Below are 18,033 nucleotides of genomic sequence, written 5' to 3' on the forward strand. Positions count from 1 at the left end.
CTACTATCAGTTATTTTTGAACATCAAATTCAGTCTGTATCTTGCATTCTGCTTGAGTATCAACAATAATTGTTTCTTTCTGCTTGAATGAATGGAGTACAATACAAGTTCAGGAACAAGGGACATTTTTTGCAATTGTGAACTCTCAATGCTCAAGTCTGGAAGTGTTTACAAATTCAAAGAGTTCACATGACTACTGGTCAAATACTCTAGTGTATTTAGTTTAAATCTAGTCTGAAACTAGTAGAGCTCTTGTTGATTTGCAAATTCAGTTTAAATAAAAATTTGGTACATGACTACTGATCATGTATGAAAGATGTTGCTACTGGATGAGCACAAGAACTAATTAGTAGATTTTGATTTTGAATGATTTTGAATTTTTATGACTAGTGATCAGGTTTCAAATGATTTTGAATTTTTATGATTTTTATGCACATAGGTGAAGCCACTGACTACACTTTAGGTTCTACTCCTGGAACACTTCAGGAATTTTACTTCATAACTAGAGTATTTTGATGATATTGGGGGGTTTTGTCTCCGACCATCATGTCGTGATGATATTGTGGGGTGTTGTGGGGTTGCAGCTGGGTGGGGGTGGGGTAATGAATTTTCAGGTACCCTGAGAGGCCCTTGAGTTTGCTGGAATGTCGATTAACTTCCGTTTCGGCAAATTCGGGTACTCCATATGTCCTATTTTCAGCAAAGGTCATGCTGAAATTTTCCGTGAATTTTAGCATGACTTTGCTAAAAAATAGGACATATGAGGTACTTGCGACTAATGCATGGGCCAGGGTATCTTAGTACTTAGTTAAGTAGGATCAACTGCCCCGCCATTCTTGCTGCATTAAACCATAGGTGGCAATAGAGCCAAGTGATTAGGCCCAACGTAGAATTCTCATTAGCATCAATAAACCCTAGATGATAAACCCAACATAGGTGGCAATAGAGCCAAGTGATTAGTGCCAAGTGATTAGGCCCAACCTAGGGTGCCTCGGCATCGATAAACCCTAAATGATGAAAACTTAACTTCGCTTCTATAGGGTGCCTCGGTGTCGATGAGAACCTAAATGATGTACGCTTAGGCTTTTAGGGTGCCTCGGCATCGACAAAACCTAAATGATGAAAGCTTAGGCTTTTAGGGTGCCTCGACGTCGACAAACCCTAAATGATAAAACCTTGGCTTTTAGGGTGCCTCGGTGTCGATAAGAACCTAAATGATGAAAGCTTAGGCTTTTAGGGTGCCTCAGCGTCGACAAACCCTAAATGATAAAAGCTTAGCTTTTAGGATGCCTCGGTGTCGACAAACCCTAAATGATGTAGTTTTGAATTATGAACGTAGGATATGCCATCATCATCATCGGACGACGAAAGTCTCCCGGCGGAGTGCGACTGGTGCCACGACGATCGAGGTCTGTGCAACATGCCTCACCTGGACGATGATCGGCGCTTCGGCATTAAGCTCGAGGAGACCTTCGAAGTTGAAATGGTACACAACGACGACAAGTGTTATTTTCATAATTAAGCATGACTTCAACTATTTCAACATGTAATTTTCATCTTTTACAATTCGAGTATAGCTTATCCCATGCCATGCAAGACGCTATGTCTTGGAGAGGATGGATTTTGAAGACCATGAAATTTCTGAAACAAAGAAAATTCACCTAAGGACTCATCACGATGTGGACTTTGAAGTAAATCTATATAATTCTGAGAGCGTAACCCATTATGGTTGCAAAAATTGGGAAGCATTTTGCAAGATGTATGGTTTTGATGAGGGTATGCTTATCACCATGGATCTTGGTAATCCTGACATCAACCAAGACAATATGGACATTTGGGTCCTTGTTGATACGCCTCCAGTTCTACCGCTATGTGAGTTTCTCAAACATAGTTACTAGCTAATTTATATTGTTTATTTCAAAATAGTTGACAGCTTATTTCCATTGACAGCTTATTTTTATTGTTCAAAGAATGTGCGGGAGATGGTAGACAAAACCCACTACACCGATGGCTCCGAATTAACAACTTACAAGGAGAAAAATCATCTGGTCGGATTTTGTACTGACATTGAGAATTACATTATCCACAAACAAACTCCTCAACATTATGGTAAATACGTGCCACTAGTGCATGTGTTCAACTATGGTAACTACCATGGAGATACCCTGGTAAGATTTTTACTATTACGACATCCGTGCATCTTTTGTATACTTCTAAAACTAGTACATCATTGCTAACTATGAAGTTATTACTATGTTTTTCAACAGATAATCCCAGAGAATTGTGTGCCTCATATGATGTATCAGAAAGGTAGTGTTAATGTTTTGAACATACAGCCAGGTCGTCCTACGAATCTCAACTGTCCATACGAGATTTCTAAAAGAAGTGGAGACATGAAAATCAAAGGATGGAAAAAATGTATGGACAGTCGTAAGGAGCTTCTTGGAAGCAAAAGGAAGCGAAGTGCAAGAATTGGAGACAGGATGTTCTCCATTCTCCATAATGGAGAGTCAGGGTCTATATTGTTTTATGCTATTTTAGCTTAAATAGGGTATTTAGGTCCTGCCTAATACTGATGATCATGTGCTAAGAACAATTAAGTAGGGTTGGTTCGATGACTATCAAGATGATGATCGTATGAATTGTTATGAATAACGATTAGAAGTTGTATGATGATGATTAGTAGGACTTGTTAGGATTAGTATTACTTCCGACAAACTCGATACTCGCGGTCTCGAGACTTGTAATGTTTTATCTTTGTTCGGTCTTTTGAATTCGGAGACTAATCTTCTATTATATTTGATGAATCTGCTGTTGTTGTGTGCTACTGTCTATATTCTGTCAAATAATATATTTTGTAACATGTGCAAAAATCAGAAAAGTAAAAAAAATAAAACCTAATATTCATACTAATGGCGCATCACTACAGAGTGCGCCATTAGTATGCCAAGTATACTAATGGCGCATCTATCCGCAGTGCGCCATTAGTGTGCCAAAGCACATGGTTAAATATGGCCCCTGGGAGGCACATTAATGGCGCATGGTACTAATGGCGCACCATCCAGTGTGCCATTAGTAAAAATTACTAGTGGCGTGCTACTAATGGCACACCAGTGATGCGCCATTAGTAGGCAAAACTGGTGCGCCATTAGTAGGCCTTTTCCTAGTAGTGTTGCAGCCTTTATATAGGGGTACAGACCCGTCTTTTTCTTCTACGCTTGCCTCTTCCTCGACCCCTGCAACCCCGAGTTCCAACACCCGGGTTTCGGTCGCCACAAGCCTCAATCATGTCCGGATCCAACCGTCAAGGCCGGTGGGTAGCATCTTCTGTCACCGAGGAAGATATCGCAAAGCTTCGGGCAGCGAGATACTTGACCGCAGAAATCCGTCACCGCCTTCCTGCCGAGGGACCGGTTATTCCCACCCCCAGAACCGGTGAGAGGGTCATGTTCGTGTCCCTCTTCCTCCGCGGGTTAGGGTTTGCACTTAACCCCTTCGTCCGAAGGCTCATGTTTTACTACGGGCTAGATTTTCACGATCTGGCCCCGGACTCTATCCTTCTTATCTCGGTGATTATCGTCGCGTGTGAAGCCTTCCTCTGAACTACTCCACACTTCGGCTTGTGGCTCAAGACCTTTGATGTGAAGCCACAAGTGATAGAGGGGGAGCAAGCCAAGTGCGGTAGCGCTGCAGTGAGCAAGCTTGCTAGCGCCATTTGGTTGAAAGGATCCTTCGCCAAATCTTCCGATCTGTGGCTGCAGGGGTGGTTCTATATCACCGAGCCCCGCAGCTCCAAGTGGGCAACTGCACCCTCCTTCCGATCCAGCCCCCCAATTTAGCTTGCATCATGGATCAACAAGGGGCTGGATTGGGGATCAACGAATGATGTGCGAACTCTACAAAGTTGCATCCGCCTATGGGAGTTTAATCCAGAAGGGTCGCGGACTCTTCAGGACTTCTTCGGCACAACGCATGAAGGAATGTGGAAATTATTCTTCGGGAAACAAAGGCAATGGCCAGACACCACCGAAGATGTCGGCCTAGACTGTAACCGTCCGGATACCCCGGTAAGTACCACTTTACCGAATACCCTATAATCAGATACCAAGTGGCAAGATACCAACATTATCATCCTTTTTTCAGGGCTCGATAAACAAGGTGGAACTGATTAGGTGTCCGGCTCCCCTTCCCAAAGACTCAGCTACTCCCGTGTTAACAAGGATGATGGCCTCGGCGCCATACTAGGTGCCAGCAGGGGAGGGCGAGAAGACCCAAGATGACCTTGGTTCCAAGGGTAAGTCAGACACTGAGTCTAGAGAAATTGACCTTTCCTCACCCAAAAATGGAGGCGGAAAAGGACCCAGTATCCCTTCTCCAAACAGGAGGAAAAGGGCCACCTCCAAAGATTGGGAGGGGCGGTCTCCCAAGAAGGGCAAGATGCCAACCTCGAGCGGCCTGGGTTTGGAAATCCACACCGTTAAACAGCTCCAACAAGGGGACAATCCCTCGTCCGAACCGCAAGAGAATCTGGAGCACTTTGATAACGTCCCGCTCCGTTGCTGTTACCGAAGATATACGTAACGCATTCATGTATTTCTATAGGTCGGCACAGAGTTTTTCTGGGCGATCCTCTTCTTCGGGGAGTCTCCTCCCAGAGATGATGGAGAGCGAGACGCCTCCTCCAACCTCCGCGCCCAACAAGGCGGATGATTCTAAAGTGTCATCGCGGAGGGTCCCTTTTGACCAACAAGTTACGCAGGGGACATAAGAGGCAGTACCCGAAGGTGGAGCTTCGACCATCCGGGAGTCCAGGGCTGATGATAACAAAGGCCCCGGACTGACTGGTTCGCATCCGACAATTATTCTGGAGACGGGTGAACAGATTCCTTCAAAGGATGATTGTGCTCCTAGAGTAGCTTCCGGAAACCCAGAGACTCTGGATATATTGTGGGACATGTTGCGGAAAGCATTTGTCTCGGGGGAACAGCGTACCTTGATGGGTATAGTGATTGAGAAGATTTCGTACGTGAAGAGCAGATTAAATGAAGCCTTCATGAGTCTACTGAAGGGCTTCGAGATTTGTGACATAATGTTTTCAGCTATGCTTCATTTGTAAAGATGCGCCTATGTATAGGTAGTAGACCCTGATGCTCGGGTTGGCTTCCACTGGGAAGCGAACCAGAGGATCAAAAAGGATCATTTGAGGACTAACCTCATCAATTTTGAACACAGGCTGCTTCCCCCTTGGCCGCTTCCCGGACTATGGAAATTGCCGATTTGCAGCGGAAGCTTGATCTGGCAGTGGATGATCTTGCTTTAATACATATGCGTCAGGACGAGTCGCAAGGTATGTATTCAGGACAATCCTCATACATTTGTGTGGTATAAGCATGATGCTGAGATTTGGCTGCAGAAGGTGCCACCGCCGTTGAAGTTCTTCGAGCGGAGCTGGCTCGGGCCAAGGAGCAGGCCCAGTGTAGAAATGATGATGCCGAAAAGGCATCAGCTGAATTAGAAGCCGAACAAGCTGCACGGCCCCAAGATGAGGAGAAGATATCCACGATGACGCTCGAACTGGAGCATGCTACCGGCCGCTCTGAATTTCTGGAGAAGGAGAGTAAAGCCTTAACGGTTGATCTGGACAAGGCCTTACAAGAGGCGAGAGAAGCGTGGTCAGAATGCAGAGCAGCCCGTGAGGAGGTTCGACAGGCAAGGGAGATTGTGGCTGGAAAGCCCTTTCTGCTGCAAACTAAGTTCGGTGATCCTAACTATGCCCAGCTTAACCAAGTATGGAGTTCACCAGATGAGTTCTTGGACTTGCCGAAGAGTTCTGCCGATGTGGCGCAGTATTACCAAGCGTGAGATGGATATGCAACGGAGAAGCTTTTTTGGTCGCAGTTTGGCACATTGAAGCGCCCTTTGTTGCTCAATGAACAGATGTCCCAATGGGCCGAACTTCATAGGATATCCGGCGCTGCCATGAAGGACATGGTAATTCGGTTGTGGCCAACTGAGCCTATTCTGAATAGCTATTTCGGTTTGGGGCAAACGCTTGTTGACGCGGTGCCGCGTATCGACGCTGTGAAGGGGTCAACGTGCATTGAGGGTGCACGGATGCCTTTTGCCTGAGTCAAGACGTTATGGGGGAAGATGAAGGCCATCGATGTTGCGACAAAGGGTCCACCCAATGGCAAGGACCGTCCAGAACTAGAGCATTATTTTGAAGACATCCTAGAGGTTGCCCGCTTTGTAGAGGGTCAGTGCTCAAGAGACATAATGTTCGAGTGAGGTGTATGAAAATTGTAAAAGACAATTTTATAGTTAATCTATTTATGTTTTGCTTGAAAGCTTGAATTCCTCTTGTGCGGCTATTTTGATATAATCTGGAAGTTTTCTAGTCGTCCACTTCAGCCCCCTTGTAGGAAGTACGGGGGTGTTCGGAAAAGCATTTAATCACTCTTTATCCAGCGTCTTGGTCCATGAAGGAGGTGATAATGCGGTGAACCAGGCAATCAGACTATAAGGCGTTAACACTTTCACTTAGCCATAGGAGTTTTATGGTGGGGCTACGACATAGCCCCTGGTATGTACGCGGCGTATGCTGCCTTACATATTTGATCTGAAAAAGATCCCTCATGTGACCCGGAGAATCGCTAAAGATTCCAATAAGTAGTCAAGTGGTTGACCAGCTCACGCTGCATCATGACAGTCACTTTTCGGCTTTCTTTACTGTGGTGCTCGTCCGGTTTAGACCAGGGCACAATCGCAGTAGTTCTCCCTTTACTACCCTAGCCGATAGAGCGGAACGTAGGGTAGCAAGCACATGAGCCGGGCAACCCAACTTTTGACCCAAGACAATGATTCGGAGCTGATGCATATAAGGCCAAACTTGCGACGCCGAATTATGCTATAGAGCTGTTCGAACTTTTACTGGCAACTCATTTGTTCCCACGCCGAACCCCTGGCAGGTTATGCCAAGGTATTTCTGTGAAATAACCGTAGGATCCATATTTGTCGGGAAAACAATACGGATGATTAGTTCGGATATTGTTTACTGGTAACTGAGTGATATGCCAATGATTACTTATTATATATATAAGCCATCTGCCCGGCTGTTTGACATGCTCGGGGTTCGAGGCGGAGGAACATGCATAGTACATGCTAAAGAAATAGGGAGTGCAGTCTACAAAAAGTTATTTTGGACCTCCTGTCGACGTATGCGCCTTCAGTCCTCGATGGGGGGAATCCTTGATGGAAGTGGCCCCTTGGGTGAGTGTACGGATCCGGACTCCGATAGAGCCAGTTTCAAATGTTTATCCTATTCGTCGCCTGTTTTTAAAGGATAGCGAAGGAAGAAATAAAAAATAAGCAATAAATGAAAGTTACTGGAGTGCTTGCAGGCTTGTCCGTATTGTTCTTCCACCAATGCCCATGGTATCTTGAGTGCGTAATGATGTATGCATGGTACAAATTTTGTAGGTGTGTGGAGTGGGCAGCGGAAGTCGGGTTGCTATTTCCATTCTAGGAGTAGATGATCCTCGGGTGGAGATTGCTTCTGACCCCCGGTGTTTCGTTGGTGAACTTTTCCATCATCCCTGTCGCTTGGCGGCCTCCTCCCGCTATGTTAGGCGTTGAGCTTGCCGACCTGTTTAAAGACCCAGCAATTTCTGTTCGTATGATTAGCTGGTTTATTGGGGTGGCCATGAATCTGGCATGGTCGGACCAATATCCTGTCCAGGTTGGATGGTTCGTCTCGATTCGCCTTGAATGGCTTCTCCCGCTGACCGGGCTTGGGGTTGCTGAATCCGGCGTTGAACGCCGTGTCGCCTGATCTTTCATTGTCATTGTGACTATTGTTTTTGCGTTCTCGTGGCTTGCCGTTGCCGTCTCGGATTTCGGAGGTGCCCTGGTTGCTGGCGCTATTGCTTCTACGAGCGAGCCAGCTGTCTTCTCCTACGCAAAAGCGGGTCATCAGAGCAGTGAGGGTTGTCATGGATTTAGGTCCTTCTTGGCCAAGGTGGCGTGCAAGCCATTCGTCCCGGACGCCGTGTCTGAAAGACGCAAGGGTTTCCGCGTTTGGACAGTCGACGATTTGGTTCTTTTTGACTAAGAACCGAGTCCAGAGCTCCCTGGCTAATTCTCCGGGCTGTTGGACAATTGACTTAGGTCATCGGCATTCGGTGGCCGGACATATGTTCCTCGAAAGTTATCGAGGAAGGCCTCTTCCAAGTCCTCCCAGCTGCCTATGGAATTTTCAGGAAGGCTGTTTAACCAGTACCGAGTTGGCCCTTTTGATTTTAGTGGGAGGTATTTAATGGCATGGAGGTCGTCCCCACGGGCCATATGGATGTGGAGGATGAAATCTTCTATCCACACCGCAGGATCGGTTGCCCCGTCGTATGATTCAATATTGACGGGTTTGAATCCTTCGGGGAATTCATGATCCATTACTTCGTCAGTGAAGCAAAGAGGGTGTGCGGCGCCTCTATGCTGGGCCACACTGCGACGTAACTCCGAAGGAGTCCCTTTGCGGTTTTCGGCCCGGGCGTGGAGAGGTTTGACACGTCCGAATAGGTAGCCGTCGTCGCATGTCGAAGCATGCTTTCGCGATCCGTAGATCGGTCTTGCGTGTCCTGCTCTATTGTCCAGGTCTCTTTGCAGGTCGTTTGGGTAATCGTGACCTGCGTTGTTCCTGCCTTTATGGTGAGGTGGGGCTGTCTGGTGTTCGGCTTGAGTTGCCTCTTTATTCGGACAGAGTTGCCGGCGACCAGTCACATTGTGTGACGATGGTATGGGCTCCAGCGCCCCTTCACCGGACTGGTATAGCAATCTGTGCTTTGGGTAGCCTTTGGCTCAGCTACTAAGGCACTATTCTTTGGCGACCAGGACTTCGGTCCATCTGTCGTTGAGTAAGTCTTGGTCAGCTTGAAGCTGCTGCTGCTTCTTTTTCAGGTTCCTTGCTGTAGCTAGCATCCTACGCTTGAAGTGCTCCTGTTAGAGGGGCACTTCGGGTACGATGAAGTCTTCGTCACCGAGGCTTACCTCATCTTCGGAAAGCGGAAGGTAGTTGTCGTCCTCCGAACCATCGCTGGGCAGGGCCTGTTCGTCGGGGCTGGCTTGCCTGTTTTCCTGTTCCTCCTGCTCGGATGTTGCTCCCATAGGGTCTTCATTGCTTTCGGCGCCGTTCGGAGTACTATTTTCTCCAGTGCCATTGTTGCTGCGGTCTGACTTGGGGCGGCATTTGGGGCACCGAAACTTAGACTGTGACTCAGGAGTTTTAACTGGATCTCCCTTGTCTTTGCCGCGAGGCTTTTTATGTGTATCGATCATGTACACGTCATGTGAAGGGGTGGCCGTCTCACGCCTAATGACTGGCAGGTCTTGGCCTTGCTCCTTGTCGACATCATCATCTATACCATCAATGTCTACGGAGCCAGGAGCGGGCATGTTGGTTAAGTCCTCGACAGTGGCTATGAAGTGGGTGGCGGGTGGGAAGCGAAATTCTCCGTCATTTGGCCCTAGTTTGAGTCGGACATAGTTCGGCTGCGAGTCTCCCGTGAATGACAGGTTCTTTGAAGAGTTTAGCACATCGCCCAAAGGTGAGTGCTGAAAAACATCAGCGGCGCTGAATTCGAAGACCGATAACCGATCTAGCTTCGTGTCCACATGCGTACATGGTCTGGAACTTATAGCCGGAGATGAGTCCGGAGTTCCGTTGGCGCCAATATTGTAGGGTGTCGAGTCTGCATGCGGATCTAATGCCGTGAACTCTGTGGCCTAGAATGGCATGATCTGCTCTGGTTCTCAGGCCATTGCAGCGACATGAGCCATCTCCTGAATTTGAGTCATGTTCATTGGGGCGAGGGGGAGCGATCGCTGCAGTCTCAAATCCGTTAAAGATCAAGTATCCACGAATATCCGTGATGTATTTCAAGATTCCAAATCTGACCTGGTGGCCAGGGGCGTAGCTATCAATCTGCTCCAGATGGCCAAGCGAGTTGGCCCGCAGTACGAAGTCGCCGAACACGAAAATCTGTCCGGGGAGGAAGGTTTCTCCTCGGACAGCGTCTCTATAGAGGATTGAAGGGGCCATCGAAACTTTCGTCGATGGCATAGCGGAAATCTCAATGAAAGCACCAATGTCGGTGTAAAAACCGGCGGATCTCGGGTAGGGGGTCCCGAACTGCGCATCAAGGATCGATGGTAACAGGAGACGGGGGACACGATGTTTACCCAGGTTCGGGCCCTCTCTATGGAGGTAATACCCTACGTCCTGCTTGATTGATCTTGATGAATATGAGTGTTACAAGAGTTGATCTACCACGAGATCATAATGGCTAAACCCTAGAAGCCTAGCCTGTATGACTATGGTAATGAGTATTGTAAGTGCATCTAGTGCCACCCCTAGTTGGTTTTGGAGTATTGACGACAAACCTAGTTGAGGGACTAACGTGTTTGTGAGAATTGCAGGAAAACACAGGTAGAAGTCCCTCATTGATTCGGTTTTATTACCAGAGATGATCCCTAAAAATGTACGAAGACATTGAAGACAATGGTGGTTTATGAAGATATTCATATTGAAGACAATGACATGAGAAGACTCCCTATGAAGCTTATGGAACTCGAAGACTTAGAACCTTCGTAGTTTTATTTCATTTATGTTGTGTCATAGGAATCACCGTACTGTTAAGTGGGGTCCAAGAGAACCAGTCAGAATGACTTAAGTGATGCCTAATTAAAATCCTATGTCTTCGAGCGAAGACTTTGAGAGAAAATCTTGTCCAGAGTCAGACAAGTCAGCTTTACTTGTAGCCCAAGTAAAGTTGCCGTGTGAGTTCAAAATTCGACCGTTGGTACACGTGTCAGTTCCTTAGTGACCCAGGGTCATTTCGGACAGATCAGGTCGGGTTGCCAAGTGGCTATAAATAGTCCACCCCCCACAACCATAAACGGTTGGCTGCTCAGATTTCAGCGCACGACTTTTGTCGTTTGAGAGCAACCCACCTCGAAGCCTTTGAAAGAAAAATTCCTAGTGAGGAGAAAAGCCCTAACCACCCAGAGCCAGAGTAAATTGGGCATCACGTAAGTCTTCTTGTCTGTGTGATCTGAAGACTTATTACACTTGAGGACTGTGCATCCTCCAGACGGTTAGGCGTCGCGTTCTGAGCATCCAAGAGAAATTGTGGATTGCCAGTGAACGAAGTCTGTGAAGGTTTGGAGTCTACCTTGAAGACTTACCTGAGTGATTGTGCGAGGTCTGTGTGACCTTAGCTCAAGGAGAAAACGGTGAGGACTGGGTGTCTTGGACTAAGTGTCCTTGACTGGGTGTCCGGGACTGTGTGTCCTTTGGTTTAAATACCTAGCCGCTCCAACCAGACGTACAGTTGTCACAGCAACTGGAACTGGTCCAACAAATCATTGTCTTCAACGTGTCACTGGTTTCATCTTCACTTCCTTTTACTTACAGTTATTCATTGTGAAGCCATTGCATGCTTGCTTTATCTTTTGTCTTCACAACATGAATGTATGATCTGTTTGGCTTCATAACTTCTTCCTACCTGATCCTTATTACACTGAAGCTGTTTGTCATTGCGCTTTCACTCTATTGAATACATGACCATGGCTGGCCTAGTGTAATCTAACTTCCGCTGCACAGTAATAGGCATAATCTCCACTGTTTGTCTTCATAACTCTCACGTTTTGAAGATTTTCATAAAAATCGCCTATTCACCCCCCTCTAGTCGATATAACGCACTTTCAATTGGTATCAGAGCAAGGTGCTCCCTTGTTCTGTGTGATTCGGTTTAACCACCTGGAGTTTTAGCGATGTCGACTGCAGGGATAATCAAAGTCTCCACTGCTTGCCCCGTCTTTGATGGAACTGAATATCCCTACTGGAAGAATAAGATGCGCATGCATCTTGAAGCCATTGACGTCGACCTATGGTATGTCGTTGAAAACGGCGTTCCCAAGGCTGGAGAAGGTGTCACTGCTGCTGATGTCAAGAAGTTCATTCAACTGGATTCTACTGCCAAGAATATCATCTGTGGTCATCTGACCAAAGGACAGTATGGCCGTGTGAGTGCCTTGAAGACATCAAAGCTAGTCTGGGACTGGCTCTCCGAGGTCAATGAAGGCATCTCAACCCAGAGAGATCAAAGAATCAGTGTTCTTTGCAACCTCTTCAACCGCTTCAAGCGAAATGACAATGAGAATGTCCAGCACACATTTGACCGGCTCACTGACATCACAAATGAGCTTCAAGCCCTCGGCGCCACTGAGATCACCAAACATGAAATCGTCAAGACGCTGCTGAGATCACTTGATAGTTCGTTTGACATCCTGGCCCTGATGATTCAAGAACGTCCTGATTTCAAGACACTCGATCCGTCTGACATACTTGAGAGGCTCAACACACATGAGTTTCAGCTTTCTGAGAAAAGAGATATCTACGGTCCAAACTATGGGCGAACTCGTGCTTTGAAGGCAAAAGCTGTCTCCTCATCTGAAGAAGAATCTGACTGCAGTTCTGATGATCCTGAAGACATTGGAAGAGAACTTGCAATGCTAGTGAAGAAGTTCCAAAAATTCACCAAGAAGAAAGGCTTCAGAAAATCTTCACGATCAAGCTCAAGGAATGATGAAGTTTCTGCTCATGACTACAAGAAGAAAACATGTCACAAGTGCAAGAAAACTAGACACTTCATTTCTGAGTGTCCACAGTGGGACAATGAGAACAGAAGGAAGAAGAAGAGCAAAGAATATGATTCTGACGACAAGAAAAAGAAGAAATACTCAAAGTCTTCTTCCAAGTCTTCATCAAAGTCTTCGTCACACAAGAAGAGCTCATCTGGCAAGGCACGTGCGTTTGTTGGCAAGGAGATGGATTCAGAGGAGGAGTCTGCATCTGAGGAGGCAGAGGTGGAGTCTGATTCTGGCATTGCGAGTCTGGCTAAAGCATACGTCGCCAAGTCCATCTTCAACACTGAAGACAATGACTGGAACACCGACACCGACGCAAATGACAAGAACGACTCCACTCCTACCTACTGCTTCATGGCACGCGGTGCGAAGGTAAACACACGTACTACTCACTATGAAACATCTAGTGACGATGACTCTGAATGTGATTCATAACCTAGCTACAGAACACTTGCTAAAATTGCAACTGAACAACAGAAAGCCATGGAACATATTCAAAAACTTTTAGACAGAAGCGATGATATGTTGGGTGCCGAAATGACTCGTTCTGAATCCTTAATTGAAGACATAAAAAATCTTCACGTTAAGTATCAGGAACTTGAAGATCGTCTTGACACTCTCTCAACTACTCATGAAAAGCTCTCCTATGATTATCTTCAAAAGAAGCAAGATCTTGAGAAGTTGAGAGCGGATCATGAAGATCTTCAAAAGGAAAATGAGTCACTTCGCTCCGAACAGATTAGTCCCGCTCAGGAAGGATTTGAACCACCATGTCTTAAATGCATTGAGTGTGATAATGCTAATTCTGTTGCTGAATGTTCCGCTGCTACTACTGTTGCAATATCTTCAACTGTTAACGTGGTAACTAACCCCTCTTCTGAGGATACCACTGCTATTGCTGATGAGAATGCTAGGTTGAAGACATTGCTTGAAACAGGAATGTACAAAAGTCTGAAAGGGCATCAGACACTATGTGATGTCCTTAAGAAGCAGATTCTGAACCGAAACCCTAGGAAAGAGGGTGTTGGGTTCGTGAGGAAAATTAATGCAGATGGCTCTTACTGGAAACCTGAGCAGTACCCCAAAACCACATGGGTTGCTGCAAAGGAACTTTCAGCAGATCCATCCAATTTATCTGGCTTCACTTGTGCTAACCCTATTATCATTGATGAATCCTTTGATGCAAACTATAAACTGTTTAAGAATCAGAATGGTGAAGTGTTTGCCAGGTACATTGGTACTAACTGCAGGAATGGACCGCCTATGAAGAAGATCTGGGTTCCGAAAACATGTCTGGAAAATCTTCCTGTGAATGTCTTCATGACACCTCACTTGAAGAAGACAAACCTCGGTCCAAAGGCTTCATACAGACAGAGGACTCACCTGAGTCACACTAACGCAAATGTTTTGCAGGGAAACCATACTCAGGCATATGAATATGAGAGCGGTTCATTGAACCGTCATGTTCATATGACCAAAAATTATTCTGCCTATGCCTATGAGTATTATTGTCCCCCTGCTAGACTGTTTGCTAAGGCTTCAAAGCCAAAATTCTCAGATGCTGCACTTAGACTTATAGCTTCTAAGCCACCCTTGAAGATGTGGGTGGTTAAGAAAGCTTAACTCTCTTTTGCAGGGAAAGGTCTCCAGCACAAAAACAAAATCTTCTGATGATATTGCTGGGGACCATAAAAATCTTGTGGGGCGCAAGATAAACTGCCCAAATGGCATCATTATGTACTTCGTTCCTGAATCGCATGCTACTCTCCCTATTAGTCCTAATCTGGATCTAAGTTTTCATAATCCACTGGTTCGTCAAATGTTTATGCTTCACAATACCCTTCGTGAAGCCTATCCCCCTAACTGCACTGTAGGGTACGACACCAGTGACTTCAAAGTCTTCAGAATGGATTATTGACAGTGGGTGTACAAATCACATGACTGGCAAAAGAAGCCTTCTCATGGACTCAACTTTACGTCCATCCGACAAGAGCCACATTACATTTGCTGACACTGGTAAAAGTAAGGTATTGGGTCTAGGTAGAGTTGCAATCTCAAGGGATCAACACATGGATAAAGTCATGCTTGTTGAATCCCTTGGCTTCAACTTAATGTCTGTCTCAATGCTTTCCGATTTGAATATGATTGTAATGTTTGGCAAATATCGCTGCCTGGTGCTAATGGAATCTGACAAATCTCTAGTGTTTGAAGGGTATAGGAAAGGTGATTTGTATGTGGTAGATTTCTCAGCAGGACCACAACTTGCAGTATGTCTTCTTGCAAAAGCTTTAGAATGCTGGCTTTGGCATCGAAGGCTTGGGCATGCTGGCATGAGGAACCTCCACACCCTTGCGAAGAAAAAGCACGTCATAGGCATCGAGGGCGTCAAGTTCAAGAAAGATCACTTATGCGGTGCCTGTGAAGCTGGGAAGATGACAAGGGCAAAACATCCTTCGAAGACAATCATGACCACTACTCAACCTTTCGAACTGCTTCACATGGATCTTTTCGGTCCCACTCACTACTCAACTTTTACTACTTCTGCTTGCCTCTATGGCTTCGTAATTGTTGATGATTATTCTAGATATACTTGGGTGCACATAATCCTTTACAAGACTGAAGTGCAGGATGTCTTCAGACGCTTCGCAAATCGAGCTATGAACAATTTTGGCGCCAAGATAAAGCACATCAGAAGTGACAATGGCACTGAATTCAAGAACACTGACCTTGATACATATCTGGACACCTTGGGGATCACACATGAATTCTCAGCTCCATACACGCCACAGCAGAATGGCGTCGTCGAACGCAAGAACAGAACACTCATTGAGATGGCCAGAACAATGCTAGATGAATACAAGACTCCAAGAAAATTCTGGACTGAAGCCATTGATACTGCATGCCATACAATCAATCGTGTTTATCTTCACAAGCTTCTGAACAAGACATCTTATGAGCTCCTAACTGGCAAGAAGCCAAATGTCAGTTACTTCAGAGTATTTGGCGCAAAATGCTGGATCAAGGACCCACACCACACCTCAAAGTTTGCACCAAAAGCACATGAAGGCTTCATGCTTGGATATGGAAAGGATTCGCACTCCTACAGAGTCTTCAATCTCTTCCACTACAAAGTGGTTGAAACAGTGGATGTGCGATTTGATGAAACCAATGGATCACAAAGAGAGCAATTGCCAAGTGCTAGATGAAGTTCCAGCAAATGAATCAAGCAAGCTTATGGGAACTGGAGAAATTGTACCTTCTGAAGCTCATCCTGAAGAAGAACTTATCATCTCAGCACCTGATCCACATGAAGACAATGCTCAGCCTGAAGGTATACCTCCAAATGACAACACAGATCAACAAGAGCAAAGTCTTCGCCCTATACATCCTCGTGTTGCAAATGAAGTACAAATTGACAAAATACTTGACAGCATCAATGCACCTGGTCCACTCACTCGTGCAAGGGCAACTCAGCTAACAAACTTCTGTGGGCATTTCGCATTCGTCTCAATATCAGAACCCAAGAAAGTTGAAGAAGCCTTCATGGAACCTGAATGGATCCAAGCTATGCAAGAAGAGCTTCAACAGTTTGAGCTGAATAATGTATGGGAACTGGTTAAGCGTCCTGATCCACGGAAGCACAACATAATAGGCACCAAATGGATATACCGCAACAAGCAAGATGAGCATGGTCAAGTTGTCAGAAACAAAGCTCGTCTCGTTGCTCAAGGATATACTCAAGTGGAGGGCATTGACTTCGATGTAACATTTGCTCCTGTGGCTAGGCTTGAAGCCATACGCATACTGCTGGCCTATGCAAATCATCATAACATACTTCTCTATCAGATGGATGTGAAAAGTGCCTTTCTCAATGGCAAGATTGAAGAAGAAGTGTATGTTGCACAACCACCTGGCTTTGAAAATCCAAAACATCCTGATATGGTATATAAGCTCAACAAGGCACTGTATGGCCTCAAACAAGCCCCTAGGGCCTGGTATGATACACTCAAGTACTTTATGAAAAGCAAAGGCTTCATACCTGGTTCCCTGGATCCCACTCTTTTCACGAAGACATATGATGGTGAACTGTTTGTGTGCCAAATATATGTGGATGACATTATCTTCGGCTGCACCAATCAGAAGTATAGTGAAGAGTTTGGATACATGATGCAAGAGCAATATCAGATGTCCATGATGGGGGAGCTGAAGTTCTTCCTCGGTCTTCAAATACGGCAACAACGCAACGGCATCTTCATATCTCAAGAGAAATATCTTAAAGAGTGCCTGAAGAAGTTCGGTATGCAAGACTGCAAAGGCTTCACAACACCAATGCCAGCCAAGCATCATCTGGGTCCCGACGACAATGGTAAAGAGTTCGATCAAAAGGTATACCGCTCCATGATTGGGTCTTTGCTTTATTTATGTGCATCTAGGCCAGATATCATGCTTAGTGTTTGCATGTGTGCTCGATTTCAAGCGACACCAAAGGAGTCGCATCACTTAGCTGTGAAGCGAATTCTTCGATATTTGGCTCACACCCCAACTCTAGGATTATGGTATCCAAAGGGCTTAGAGTTTGATTTGGTTGGATTTTCGGATGCTGATTATGCCGGTGACAAGGTTGATCGCAAGTCTACATCAGGCACATGTCACTTTCTGGGACGATCACTTGTATGTTGGTCTTCAAAGAAGCAGAACTGTGTATCACTCTCCACTGCTGAATCTGAATACATTGCTGCTGGATCTTGCTGCGCTCAGCTTCTGTGGATGAAGCAAACACTCAAGGATTATGGCATTCATCTGAAGCAAGTGCCACTTTACTGCGACAACGAAAGCGCCATCAAGATTGCCAACAACCCAGTTCAGCACTCGAAGACAAATCACATTGAAATTCGTCATCACTTTCTCAGAGATCATGTTGTGAAGGAAGACATTGATATCATACACGTCAACACTGAAGAGCAATTGGCAGATATCTTCACCAAGCCCTTGGATGAGAAGAGATTTTGCAAGTTACGGTGTGAGCTAAATATCTTGGAATCCTCAAATGTCCTGTGATCAGGCACACATCCTAACACTTAAGCATATTGATGACTTAGATGTGCAACACACGAAGTAGCGTATATCTTCAAACAATGAAGACATACATTCTAAGTGTGAATACATTAATGTGGAATTTGACTTCGGAGCGCCACGATAATTGTGCGCCGTGTCTGGGTCTAATACTTCCTATACGGTGGGTAACGCCACCACCAAACGTTCCATTTTGAAGTGTTTCTCTCATGGCGTTACCTCTCAATGTCTTCACATTTGGTTTGGCTTCATTCTCAA

The sequence above is a fragment of the Triticum urartu genome, chromosome 5A, assembly GCF_056163025.1.
Source record: "Triticum urartu cultivar PI428250 chromosome 5A, HENAU_Tu73, whole genome shotgun sequence".
Classification (NCBI taxonomy): Eukaryota; Viridiplantae; Streptophyta; class Magnoliopsida; order Poales; family Poaceae; genus Triticum; species Triticum urartu.